Genomic DNA, 15,153 nt, shown 5'->3' with positions numbered 1-15,153 from the left:
ATCATCTACACTCCCCTCTCCCCCATTCTCACCCGCAACACTACTCCCCCCCCCCCCCTCAGTGAACAATGTATTTATGTACAGTATACAGAGTATATACAGTGAACAGTGCAATTATGTACAGTGAAGGTAGATAATTCCAAGATCAAATACACACCAGAACACCCCGGCCCCCTCACAGAGGCGGGACCAAAGAGCCAAAGCTCAACCCCCGCTAGCACAAATAGGTGCGTACAGAAGTGAAGGTAAGGGTGCCAGAAGCACAATTAGCGAACACTGTATAACGAAACCCACCGCTGCCACCATTGATATAACATGGGTAGTCCGCTAAGCCACCAATATTAACGTGGTAGGCACACCACCACTAACGATCTACCGTCTCGACTTGTGCGTGCGTACCGTAGCACTCTGCTCTGCCACCTTCGGTATAGGTTATCTTGAGGTGGTTATCTTGAGATGATTTCGGGGCTTTTTAGTGTCCCCGCGGCCCGGTCCTCGACCAGGCCTCCACCCCCAGGAAGCAGCCTGTGACAGCTGACTAACACCCAGGTACCTATTTACTGCTAGGTAACAGGGGCATAGGGTGAAAGAAACTCTGCCCATTGTTTCTCGCCGGCGCCAGGGATCGAACCCGGGATCACTGGATCACAAGTCCAGCGTGCTGTCCGCTCGGCCGACCGGCTCCCTCTAGGTGGGGACACTTTAATTACCGCTCGTGATACCAAGAGCTGCTTGACCTTAAAGCTGAGAACTTTCGCTGCCATCACCTTCATGTATACATCTCCTTCCTATTTAGGGGTTTAGAATTCTTTTAAATAATTACTCCAGTTAATTACCTGTCGGTGACTTGTGCAGGGAAGTCAAAGGGAGCAGATGCAAGTGACTTAATAACGTCGACTCTCTTGATAATTATTTTGGAAAAGTAATTATGAAAAGTAAAAGTTAAAAAGTAAGAAAAGGTATTGAAATATTGCTTGAGAAATGATATTGGTAATTACACTGGGGTGCAGACGAGGAGTCACAATAACGTGGCTGAAGTATGTTGACCAGACCACACACTAGAAAGTGAAGGGACGACGACGACGTTTCGGTCCGTCCTGGACCATTCTCAAGTCGATACACCTGGGTGTATCATTGACTATATGTACAGAATATACTGGAGAATCAAGAGTAATTAACGCAGGTGACTCAGGTGCTTCAGGAGACAATCTTGAGGTTATCTTGAGATGATTTCGGGGCTTTCAGTGTCCCCGCGGCCCGGTCCTCGACCAGGCCTCCACCCCCAAGAAGCAGCCCGTGACAGCTGACTAACACCCAGGTACCTATTTTACTGCTAGGTAACGGGCATTGGGTGAAAGAAACTCTGCCCATTGTTTCTCGCCGGCGCCTGGGATCGAACCCAGGACCACAGGATCACAAGACCAGCGTGCTGTCCACTCGGCCGACCGGCTCCCTTGCCGGTCGAGACAATGCCTACTTGATGACAGATGTGAGGGGAAAACCACCTGATGCTCATGAAAATGAACTCAACGGGAAGTTTATGGATTACAAAGTCTATTCCAAACAAGACATATTCGTAAAAAATTAATCAATGGATATTAACAATTCAAAGGTGTTATAAAACAGGTGTAGCCATTAACCTGTGTCCCCGCTCCAGTAATTTACAGGTTGTTAGTGGAACTTGTTTCCTCCCCCCCCCCCACACCCCACCCCACACCCCACCCCATAAAAATTGCGTTATTGGTGGTACCGTTTCCAGTATCACACTGACTCGTCGTGAGTCGAGGTAGATATATATATATATATATATATATATATATATATATATATATATGTCGTACCTAGTAGCCAGAACGCACTTCTCAGCCTACTATGCAAGGCCCGATTTGCCTAATAAGCCAAGTTTTCCTGAATTAATATATTTTTTCTAATTTTTTTCTCATGAAATGATAAAGCTGCCCATTTCATTATGTATGAGGTCAATTTTTTTTATTGGAGTTAAAATTAACGTAGATATATGACCGAACCTAACCAACCCTACCTAACCTAACCTAACCTATCTTTATAGGTAAGGTTAGGTTAGGTAGCCGAAAAAGTTAGGTTAGGTTAGGTTAGGTAGACGAAAAACAATTAATTCATGAAAACTTGGCTTACTAGGCAAATCGGGCCTTGCATAGTAGGCTGAGAAGTGCGTTCTGGCTATTAGGTACGACATATATATATATATATATATATATATATATATATATATATATATATATATATATATATATATATATATATATATATATATATATATATATATATATATAAAGTGTGGATGATGCTGTCTGACACTAAATTACAGCTTAATAGCTCTCGACCACAGCGAAGCAAAGATAAAAAAAAAAAGCCTCCTGGGCCCAATTCGATGACTGTATCAGTTGTCAAACTGTCAAAGACTTGGCTCAGGAGGTTGTAGAACCTCACACAAACCTTCACATCACCTCATTCTAACATTTACCTCCCTTCTCCCTCTCCCCTCCTTTCCCCTTCCCTTTCCCCTTCCCCTTCCCGCACACACACACGGGTCAACCTCATCTGCCCTGGCACTTTGTGTAAACAAGATGGCAGGTTGGATAATGTTCTCAACCGCTGGAGGTCAACTTGATGTACCAAGAGAGAGAGAGAGAGAGAGAGAGAGAGAGAGAGAGAGAGAGAGAGAGAGAGAGAGAGAGAGAGAAAGAGGAGGAGAAGGAGGGGGGAATAGAGAAGTGAGGGAGACATGGGTGAGAGAGGAAGAGAGAAAGAAAGAGATAGGAGAGAAAGCAAGAGAGAGAAAGAGGGAAAATTCTCTCACTATTATATATATATCTGTATGAACATCATATAAGGGTATTCTAAGCACAGTGAACACTGTGTGAACACGAGGAGAACACGAGTCTTGCACCACCAGCCTGTACGTATAAAAAAAATGGCGCTGGAAGAACAGGCTGAGAACTTGTCAAAGAACAAGTTGAACACCAACCGCGGGCAAATATCTCCACTATTCGCACCTTTTGTCTGTGTAATTCTTACCCTCCCCCCCCCTCATGGTGCACTGCACATACCCATGGTGCACAGCACATACCCATGGTACACAGCACATACCCTCATGGTGCACAGCACATACCCTCATGGTGCACAGCACATACCCTCATGGTGCACTGCACATACCCATGGTACATAGCACATACCCTCATGGTGCACAGCACATACCCTCATGGTGCACTGCACATACCCATGGTACACAGCACATACCCTCATGGTGCACAGCACATACCCTCATGGTGCACAGCACATACCCTCATGGTGCACAGCACATACCCATGGTGCACAGCACATACCCATGGTGCACAGCACATACCCTCATGGTGCACAGCACATACCCTCATGGTGCACAGCACATACCCTCATGGTGCACAGCACATACCCTCATGGTGCACAGTGCATACCCATGGTACACAGTACATACCCTCATGGTGCACAGCACATACCCTCATGGTGCACAGTGCATACCCATGGTACACAGCACATACCCTCATGGTGCACAGCACATACCCTCATGGTGCACAGCACATACCCATGGTACACAGCACATACCCTCATGGTGCACAGCACATACCCATGGTGCACAGCACATACCCATGATGCACAGCACATACCCATGATGCACAGCACATACCCATGATGCACAGCACATACCCATGATGCTCAGGACACACCTATGATGCACAGCACACGCTAAAGGGGAAATATGCTGTAGACTCGTGTAAATGATTGTACATGTATCAATCACACAGAGAAATCACACTAACCTCATATATATATATATATATATATATATATATATATATATATATATATATATATATATATATATATATATATATATATATATATATATATATATATAAGCGAGAAATATCAGGAGAAAAGTTGGGTTTGGTCAGCTGGACTTGTGACATCAGAGGTTCTGATTGGCTGGCTGTTCCCAGCCAATCATCGGCCACCTTCTTCAGTTCATTCAAAAACAATTTATTCCCCCCCTTAGTGTTTACACCTTGTGTATATTGTGTATATATACACCCTTATTGTGCATACGTGGGTGACGGGGTGTATGCTGGGGTGTGGAGAAGGGAGGGAGAGGGTACGGTTTGGGGTGATGGGGGTGATGGGGGTGATGGGGGTGGGGTTGGGTGATGGGTGGAATGGAGGGAAGGCTTGGATTCTTTCTTCGGACATTTGTTGTATCTTTTAAAATATCTTCCTCACGTCTCTCACCCCTCACCTCATTTTCTTTCACTCTCATCTCATTTTCTCTCACCCTCACCTCATTTTCTCTCACTCTCATCTCATTTTCTCTCACCCTCACCTCATTTTCTCTCACTCTCACCTCATTTTCTCTCACTCTCACCTCATTTTCTCTCACTCTCACCTCATTTTCTCTCACTCTCACCTCATTTTCTCTCACTCTCACCTCATTGTCTCTCACTCTCACCTCATTTTCCCCATTTCGGTAATATTAAGCCCCTATGGGCGAATATTCTCGGGTAAATACTAGCTTAAATATCTGAATGTTTCTGTGTTCCTGTGAGCACTTGACGCTCTACACACACTACGTATGTCAGACCAGTACTAGACTGTGCAGCGCAGTGTGGATCTTCCATCTGAGAAAACACAAAATTCAAGTATAATCGTTTGCTTGAAGTCTGAACTAAGATGACCTCACCACGAGGAAAGGCTGAGGGAACTATGCACCTCATCACGCTGGAGAAAAAGAAGGAGTAAGAGGAGACTTCTTTACGACATAAAAAATTCTTTGAGGCACTGACAAAGTGAACAGAAGTACAAGGTTTAAACCCAACCATGACGAGAAGACCTCGGACGATCCATCGGGATGAATGAACGAAGGTTTTCAGCGTAGGAGGTAGTTAGCAAGTTAAATGAGGTACATTAGTTGAGGCAAATCTCAACTATTTATGGCTTCAAGACCTCGCATCAGAACAAGAGGAGCAGGGAGAAATTACAATAGACGACCAGTAACTGAAACGCGAGGACCAAGAGCTGAAGCTTTCTCTGCAATCACATATCAGTAAGTGCACACGCACCACTAATGCAACAAAAAAAAATCAATGTATAATCAAACAAAATTGATATAATTGTCTCAAAATAGTAGAGTTATGAAGCGGCAATATATGACTTGAGACCGAGACGGCGAACGTTCTCTGACGACTGTTTTACAACCCGTCACCTCGGGACTTGAGGCCGAGACGACGAACGTCCTCTGGCGACCGTTTTACAACCCGTCACCTCGGGATGTGAAACCGAGACGACGAACGTCCTCTGACGACTGTTTTACAACCCGTCACCTCGGGACTTGTGGCCGAGACGGCGAACGTCCTCTGGCGACCGTTTTACAACCCGTCACCTCGGGATGTGAGGCCGAGACAACGAACGTCCTCTGGCGACCGTTTTACAACCCGTCACCTCGGGATGTGAGGCCGAGACAACGAACGTCCTCTGGCGACTGTTTTACAACCCGTCACCTCGGGATGTGAGGCCGAGACAACGAACGTCCTCTGGCGACCGTTTTACAACCCGTCACCTCGGGATGTGAGGCCGAGACAACGAACGTCCTCTGACGACTGTTTTACAACCCGTCACCTCGGGATGTGAGGCCGAGACAACGAACGTCCTCTGACGACTGTTTTACAACCCGTCACCTCGGGACTTGAGGCCGAGACGACGAACGTCCTCTGGCGACCGTTTTACAACCCCTCACCATTTAAAATTATTCAGCAGGCGACAGGCAAGCACGCTTTAGATCAAGAGGGAGTGTGGGGGGGCAAGACACAAAAAATATTGCAGTACGTGAATTATATAACTCCCCCCGGCCGGGTGTTGTGAGCTCCGAGGCAGAACAAAGAACAATAAATAACTCCCCGATAGAACAGGGCCTTTAATTAGCTTGGCGTGTTCAACACAAAAATCGTAGCTCTCTCGGCTTCCAAATATAACAAAGACGAGTAATTATAGCCAAGCCAGAAAACATTAGCTGGACCTTTAAAGAGGCGTGACTGAGATCACCAGTAACACTGGGATATGAGAACAAGGAGCTGGGATATGAGGCCAAGGAGCTGGGATATGAGGCAACACGGCGGTCTCTGCAACACTAGTACTAGACGCAACACAACGGTCTCTGGGATATGAGGCCAAGGAGCTGGGATATGAGGACAAGGAGCTGGGATGAGGACAAGGGGCTAGGATATGAGGACAAAGAGCTGGGATATGAGGACAAGGAGCTGGGATATGAGGACAAGGAGCTGGGATATGAGGACAAGAAGCTAGGATTTGAGGACAAGGATCTGGGATTTGAGGACAAGGAGCTGGAATATGAGGACAAAGAGCTGGAATATGAAGACAAGGAACTGGAATATCAGGACGAGTGGGGCGAGTGGGGAGGAAGGGGGGTAAAGGAATAGTCCCCAACCACTTTGACTCACGAGGATCGAACGCCGACCTGCAAGAATCAAAGTCGTCCCTGTCCCGACCAATCCAACAGGCTGGCTGGATCTCGCCTTCAATACCGGAGATAAACTCACAAATAATGTCACTGGAAAGGAGGGGGGGCGGGAGAGATGACGGTCCCATTATATTATTAGAGTAAAATGTATATTGTAAACATTGCCCAAAAGTCACCGATAGGTCCACGTATAACCCTCACCGCACACTAGAAGGTGAAGGGACGACGACGTTTCGGTCCGTCCTGGACCATTCTTAAGTCGAGGGACTGAAGCTATAATTCCCTGGAAACACAAATCGTAACTGTCTCTATTTTCTGCTTGTTACAACTTGTAATAAAGTTGTTACATCTTGGCTTAACGTGTTTATGACGTGTTAGATCGTTGTTACAACTTGCTATATTGGTTGTTATAACTGGTTAGGTGGTCTTAAAACTGGTTAGGTGTTTAAACTTGTCTGAACGTTGTGCCAACGTCGTAGTTTCGGTGTGTGTGTTTGGCTGGATATATACGGCCGACGAAATAAACAGTTTGAAGCGACTGAAGCAAGCAAGGAGGTCAACGATGAACAACGGAGGGCAAATTCAGTGTCTGGAAGAAGACAAAAATGGTAAAATAAAAATAGTGGGAGGAAAAAAACACAAATAAATGAGAACAGGTATAAAAGCTGATGAACAAAACAAACCGGTTGACGGAGAAGAGAAAAGAGAGAGAGAGAGAGAGAGAGAGGAGAGGAGAAACAAAAATTGTTTAACAACGGTACACCTCTAGCTCCTGAGAGCCGGCAGAGGAGCTCAAGGCTGAGAGATCGAGCCAACTGTTATATTGACTTGCATGTAAATGGCACCAAAAGCGGTGTTGACACGGGAATATATATATAAGAAATATATGTTGAATAAACTGAGGAGTGAATGTTAAGTTGGTACTGATCCCCAGGTGTGTGAGTTCATGATGAGGCGTGAGGTAGAGTGAGTCTCATGAGAGGGGTCTTCTACACTCATTCATGTAGCTATTGTGAGGAGGGGGGATGGGGGGGTTATCTTGAGGTTATCTTGAGATGATTTCGGGGCTTTTTAGTGTCCCCGCGGCCCGGTCCTCGACCAGGCCTCCACCCCCAGGAAGCAGCCCGTGACACCTGACTGCTTTACTGCTGAAGGGGAGGTTTATGGGGGAGGGGGAATAAGAGATTGTTGGGCAAGTTTCCTTCTACCTTATGCACCTATTCACCTAGCAGTAAATAGTAGTTAGAGAACTGTGGTGGGATGCATGGTGAGTCAGCAGGGTGCCTTGTGGCACCAGGACCTGTACACAGGGTGCCAGTACACGACCATGGCGGCGCGGCTCCCACTCGTCCTGTACAGTACTGGGTCGGGTCGACTCCCTGTCTCTGTGTAGGGGCGTGATGTCCCAAGACTTTTAGTCCAGTCCAGCGTCCCTTCACAATGTGTGTGTGTGTACTCACCTAGTTGTGTTTGCGGGGGTTGAGCTCTGGCTCTTTGGTCCCACCTCTCAACCGTCAATCAACAGGTGTACAGATTCCTGAGCCTATCGGGCTCTGTCATATCTACATTTGAAACTGTGTATGGAGTCAGCCTCCACCACATCACCCCCTAATGCATTCCATTTGTCAACCACTCTGACACTAAAAAAGTTCTTTCTAATATCTCTGTGGCTCATTGCCACAGAGATAGAAAGAACTATATTAGATAAAGTCTATATTAGAAAGAACTATTAGAGAAAGATATTAGAAGATATTATTAGAAAGAGCCACATCTGTGGCTCTGTGTGTGTGTGTGTGTGTGTGTGTACTCACCTAGTTGTGTTTGCGGGAGTTGAGCTTTGCTCTTTCGGCCCGCCTCTTAACTGTCAATCAACTGTTTACTACTTTTTTTTCACCACACACCACACACACACACACACCAGGAAGCAGCCCATGATAGCTGACTAACTCCCAGGTACCTATTTACTGCTAGGTGAACAGACGCATTCAGGGTGGAAAGAAACTTTGCCCATTTCTTTCTGCCTGATGCGGGAATCGAACCCGCGCCACAGAATTACGAGCCCTGCGCGCTATCCACCAGGCTACCAGGCCCCCCTAGTACAAAGTTCGTGTACAACTTTGCGTGTTCTCTCATCTTCACGGCATGCTTCCTGGATTCCACCACACCGCCCACGTTCTTCATGTTTTTTTTGTCATGTCTCTCTCTCTCTCTCTCTCTCTCTCTCTCTCTCTCTCTCTCTCTCTCTCTCTCTCTCTCTCTCTCTCTCTCTCTCTCTCTCTCTCTCTCTCTCTCGCTAAAAACGTAAACATGGGGTCGTTTGTGAATTCCCTGTATTACAATTTAATAAACACTAGTCTATCCCATGAAGCGGGTAAGGCTGCTCAGGCACTCAGACGAAGGTGTGTTCAGGGCACAGCTACGACAGACACCCAGGGGCATGCACAGGGCACGGTACGACAGACCCTGGGCGTGCTCAGGGCATGGTATGACAGACCCAGGACGTGCTCAGGGCACAGTACGACAGACCCAAGGGCGTGCACAGAACAGACCCTGTGTGTGTGTGTGTGTACGAACACCCAGCCTGAGATATCAGATGAGCCCCGGGGGCACGCGCAGCCAAGGGCTGCGGCAGGGCAGGGCATGTCTCAGGCACACAAACCTATCAAGCCTATAGGGCTTGATATACCCAGGACACCGGAGGAAAAGGCCCAGGGCACGAGACAAAGCCCCAGCAGGCGGGGTATAGGGAGAGAGAGAGAGGGCGTGTGGGGTGTATACCTGAGGCGACCTTCCCCGACCTCTAACGGGGCGCGTCTGAACCTCCCTATGACGCCGCCTGCTGCCCCCCCCCCCCCTAACCCTTCCTCCCGCCCTGCCCGCCATATTTGGTCAGCGGCCGGAAGAGGCACGAACCCGGGGCGTAGAGTAGCAGCGGAGCCGGGCTACAGCGCGCCATAGGTATATGGACTCCAATATTATTTAACTAAGTTGCGTTACTAGCATTTAAGTTGGTTTTATTCAAGCACAAGTTTCTCGGCTTTGAATTTTCCTGATTTTATGTTCGACTTTATTGGACTTTATATTATTGGACTTGGTTTGGTTTATTATTAAACATTATTTAATACTCAGGTCTTGGAGATCTGCGACGTGTCTCATGCAGCCTATATTCAAGTCTAAGCTCGTTTTGTCCAGACTTAACTAAGTTTTGTCACCTTTGGACTTTTTCCCGTTGTCAGCTGTCCCACTGAAAAATTCTAGTTGATATTTGAGTGTCACTTTTCCTGTCTAACATTGACACACAATTTTTCTGCTGATTTTGGTGTCGTCGACAGAGCACGACACCGAACTGTGGGCGGTGTGGGGCGGTGTGGGGTGGTGTGGGGTGGTGTGGGTGGTGTGGGCGGTGTGGGCGGTGTGGGGCGGTGTGGGGTGGTGTGGGCGGTGTGGGGCGGTGTGGGCGGTGTGGGGCGGTGTGGGGTGGTGTGGGGTGGTGTGGGTGGTGTGGGCGGTGTGGGCGGTGTGGGGCGGTGTGGGGTGGTGTGGGGTGGTGTGGGGTGGTGTGGGTGGTGTGGGCGGTGTGGGCGGTGTGGGGCGGTGTGGGGTGGTGTGGGGTGGTGTGGGTGGTGTGGGCGGTGTGGGCGGTGTGGGCGGTGTGGGGCGGTGTGGGGTGGTGTGGGGTGGTGTGGGCGGTGTGGGCGGTGTGGGGCGGTGTGGGCGGTATTTTTTTGTTTTTGGACCTGAGTGGAGTTCTTTTTTTATTATTATTATTTTCTACCACAGACGTGGCCGGACATTAACAATGCTAACCAGCATATATACATTTGCTTCTATCCTCCATGGACAGGGTTAGAGATTGGTTAAACATATAGTTCAGGGATTTATTGAACAATCAACCACAGACGGTGATTGTAGTGCTTTTAAAATGCTAGGCTAAGCTACTTACGTAAATACATAGATACGCAGATTTACGTATGCCCTACATAAAGTGTTCGATGTGTCTTTTACATAGTGTCATTAATGTGCATTTACAAAGGTGAAATGTAATTCTGAATAGCTTCCACATATACTTTATACACATACATATATACACACACATAGGAACATATACATATTATATATATATATATATATATATATATATATATATATATATATATATATATATATATATATATATATATATATATATATATATATATATACATACATTTGTCTCTTTTACTCTGACAGGGTGAGATAGCTGATAGAGAAACTAGTGTGCAATTAAGCACTTAATCACTGAAGGCGATTAAGGTGCTTTCACAAGCTCAGGTTATATAGTTGCATCACATACATTGTATAATTGATACATTACATGGTTAATCTTGGGTACAAGTCCAATATATCATCAAGTGTTCCAGTACTCATAGTAATTACAGAGTTCAACATACCTCAGCCCAGGAGGGCGAAAGTCAGTCAGTATGGGACATTCTATACAATAGCTACAATAGTTCAAGAGAGTGCATGTTTTCTCTCTCACAAAGTTGACACATTGTGTACTCGACATTTGGGTTTTGAGAAAGCTGCCAGATACGTCTATATCCCAGGCGTATTCTGGCCACTATAACATCACATTGCCAAGTTCCTGCTCTATTAGTTCCATATGTGAATGTCTCCTCACGATATTTGTCATAATGTTTAACGCTACAACTTTCAGGTCTTTGTGAATTTGTTAGGTCAGAAAGATTTTCATTAGATATTCATGTATTCTCTTTGTCACTGCTAATGAAACACCCATATCAATTTCTACCACTGGTTTTCTACAGGCTGCCTTTGCAAGCTTATCAACAGTGTCATGCCTTGAGATATGGTGGTGAGGGCGGTGTGGGTAATTTTGTATGTGGTAATCATGTCTCCTCTTACTCTTCTGTCTTCCAGAGACGAGAGGCTTAATTCCCCTAACCTTTCCTCGTAGCTCATATTATGATCTCTGTCAGGAACCCGTAGGTGCGGGACCGGGACGTCCACCTCCTGGGGCTCGTGTGGCCCCCCAGGCTCTGCTTCAGGAGGCTGGGGTCGTTCTTGCCCTTGCTAGGGTGGTGCTTCTCCGGCCCCGACCACGGCGGTCTCCGGGCTTGGAGTCTCTGTGCCTTCTTTCACCAACTTCGAGGTCAACCCCGGAGCTGGAAGCTCCCCGGGGCAGTTCGTTGTTGCCTTCAACCTCGTTCTGACAGTTCCTGCGACGGCGCTGGAACCAATCGTATTGGCGTTTGCCTTTCCATTGGAGACTTTCGGCGCCGTGGAGAGGGAGGGGGGGACCTGCTGCATGGGTGACAGCTTCTCCCCTGTATCAACCTATCAACCAGATAACCTAAGTCTGGCCACTCCAGACCGACAACCAGAGCGCAACACCATAGTCTCCTGAGACTGGTGGATGCCTACTGCTACTACTACTACTACTACTACTACTACTCGCAGCTCATACCTCTCAGCTCTGGTACTAGTCTGGTGGCATACCTATGAACCTTCTCTAAATTTGTCTTGTGTTTAAATGGGTATGGCTGGATCTACATACTCCATACATAATCATACATACGCCACACATCCTTCATACATACTTACTGCATACTATGAAGATGGAAGTGTAATGTTATCAGGATCGTCCCACGTGGTAGTGAGTTATATTATCTTGGGTTATCTTGAGATTACTTCGGGGCTTAGTGTGGTGAGGGCGGCCCGGTCCTCAACCAGGCCTCCTTTTTGTTACATACCCCCAGGAAGCAGCCCGTGGCAGCTGTCTAACTCCCAGATACCTATTTACTGCTAGGTGAACAGGGGCATCAGGGCAAAAGAAACTTTGCCCATTTGTTTGGGCCGCCACCGGAGCGGTATCGTATCAACCCGTTCTCGCACTTGCTTATAGTCAATATCTTGCTTATGAATAAGTGCATATGTGACATACTAATTTATTGTGAATATTTGAGTTTACCTTGAGAAGCTGAATAGAAAACCACAACCTAACCTAACCTTCTTAGTATGTTAAGATATTACAATTAATACTGACCCTATACCTATATTGATATTACAGTTTTATAAAAATAATAAAACAAAACTAAAAAAAATTAAATAAATTGTAAAGTAACTCAGGATATTGTCAAATTTTGTATAAAATCTCTATTGTTAAATAAAACTGAAAGAAAAAGTTAGTGCCTTGAAAAAAATGGCTTTGAATATGTCACATATATACTTATTTATAAGTGAAATAGTGACTATAAGCAATAAGTCATATTTGTGCTGTCTTGTGCGAGAGCAGGCTGTACATACACCTATGTATGTCATACAAGGTGCTTCTTAATATGCAGAAATAATTCAATAAACTTAGCATTCAAGATAGAATATTTGAAATCAATCTTATGATGGGACTAAAGCTTCTGCGTGATAACAAAAACAACATTGTGTCAGTTGCACTGTTAGAACATATTCGAAATGGAACCAGCGAGTGTAAATGGATTCAAAGAACAGCCACTCATATTAAAATGATGGGACTGCACGATGTATATACAGATGAAAGAGTACAGCACTTCCTTCCACCCTGGCAGATAGTACCTTTTGACATCCTGACCCCTGCATACCACACCAAGAAACTAATCACAAACAACCCTCATGCTCAGCTTGCTGCTAAATTAAGCACCATAGAACACATTCACAATATACAAACTGAAAACAACATAGCACAGACCATATACACTGACGGATCACTCAATACAACTACAGGGAGGGCAGGAAGTGCTGTTATTGCTCATCAGCCCGATGGCAGCACAATTCAAAGGAATATAAAAATTAGTAACTGGGCATCCAAAATGCAAGCCGAGTTGGTAGCAATACTGGTAGCACTCGAAATTATTGACAACACTGAAGTAGACAGCTTAATTATTTCCGTCTCCCTTTCCTCACTACCAGCAATAAACAGTTTGCAATCAAGAAATAACGTGCTTGTCTCAGAAGCCAGACACAGCTCGAATAAGACTTGGCTACAAGTATCTCTGGCAGTTCGGCTTGTATAGGGCTCTAGATGAAGTAAAGTGTAAAGTGTGTGGACAAAGACAGGGACACACACTCGAACACTATATCTTGGATTGTAGTAAAATTGAGCCATTTAGAGATAAATCTAACCTCACTCTGTATGATATGGCAACTCTGTATGATATGGCAACCTACCTTATTATCAAGGATAAAATACCTGAAATCCTTGCACTGTATCCATATTTCGCTCCCAATAGATAAACGACATATGAGATTAAGAAACAAGTAGTGTATTGTGAAGACTAATAATAAACAGCAGCTCCCCTATGACTAATATCTCCATTGCTCAAACAATTATGTATTAACGAGAAGGCCTACCATTATACATTAATGTATAATGACTTACTGTAAATATATAGCTCTTGAAATAGAACATTCTCTGTAACTAGCTGACGTTGTAATTATAAGGTGTGACGGATAGATGAAATTGTTAATGTAATAATCTCCGTTAAGGTCTGATAAAAGACCTTTTGTGCCCTCTGTAATCATTTTTGCGCTACCGCTCACAGGAGTGCACAATATACTAGCCACCTCCGGCGGCAACAATCAATAAAAAATCCACCACACCCCCACCAACACCCAGAGGTCACAATGACCACGCCCTCACGTATACCCGCCCTGGGTCACAGGTTACAGGTCACCCTCCAAGACCGACAGAGCCCCACACACACTTCCAGACGGGCCGAGAAACACGCCATTAGCCACCTTCCAGACGGGCCGAGGAACACGCCATTAGCCACCTTCCAGACGGGCCGAGGAACACGCCATTAGCCACCTTCCAGACGGGCCGAGGAACACGCCATTAGCCACCTTCCAGACGGGCCGAAGAACACGCCATTAGCCACCTTCCAGACGGGCCCGAGGAACACGCCATTAGCCACCTTCCAGACGGGCCGAGGAACACGCCACTATAGCCACTTCCAGCACCACCACTCTCCAGCAGCCTTCCAGGACTCGCCCCCCACCCGTCGAGCATTCCTGGACGTCCCGCCGACCATGTTATATAAAAAATATCACGCCAGTACCTTATGACATTCAGGTACCGTTAGCCGCGGTTACTTGAACTCCAGCCGCGATCCCGTCTTCGAAGACCTCAATGTTTACAACGCGAAGTTTTCCTGGATACCGCGATGGACAGATGAGAGTTGCTTCAGGAGGTGAGCTGCAACAGTGTAAACTTGTGTGACTCACAGACTCTTGCCTGCAATAACAAGAGCTCTTTTCCAGGAAGTTTGAAGGGTTGGCTGGAACAAAAACCCGCATCATCTCAACACTCGGCTGGAAGAGTATTATACCGTAAACTGGCCTGGCACATCTCAGAGTGGTGGCTCCAGAAAGCAGGTTTGAATATGAACTTGACATTACTCTCACTCATTGAAGAAGAAGAAGAATGTGAATGACAACATAGGTGTTTTTTTTTCCTTGTAAAGCTTGTTTTACTGGAAAATTTGGCCTGGAACCGCTTTTTTTTTCTTCCAGGAAGACTGGGAGTTTTGTCACTCCTGTAAGAAGTCTTTATGCAGAACTTAAGAGTTCCGCGCCACTGG

The 15,153-nt window shown here is 46.0% G+C and overlaps 1 protein-coding gene across 1 annotated transcript in view; it reads right to left on the bottom strand.

The window, feature by feature from the left end:
• Positions 1-15,153, bottom strand: part of LOC123760283 (uncharacterized) — a 149,492-nt gene that overhangs the window by 46,337 nt on the left and 88,002 nt on the right. The window lies entirely within an intron of this gene.

Source organism: Procambarus clarkii, chromosome 1 (assembly GCF_040958095.1).
Source record: "Procambarus clarkii isolate CNS0578487 chromosome 1, FALCON_Pclarkii_2.0, whole genome shotgun sequence".
NCBI lineage: Eukaryota > Metazoa > Arthropoda > Malacostraca > Decapoda > Cambaridae > Procambarus > Procambarus clarkii.
The sequence above is the reverse complement of the archived record's forward strand: the minus strand, read 5'-3'. Positions and strand labels throughout refer to the sequence as shown.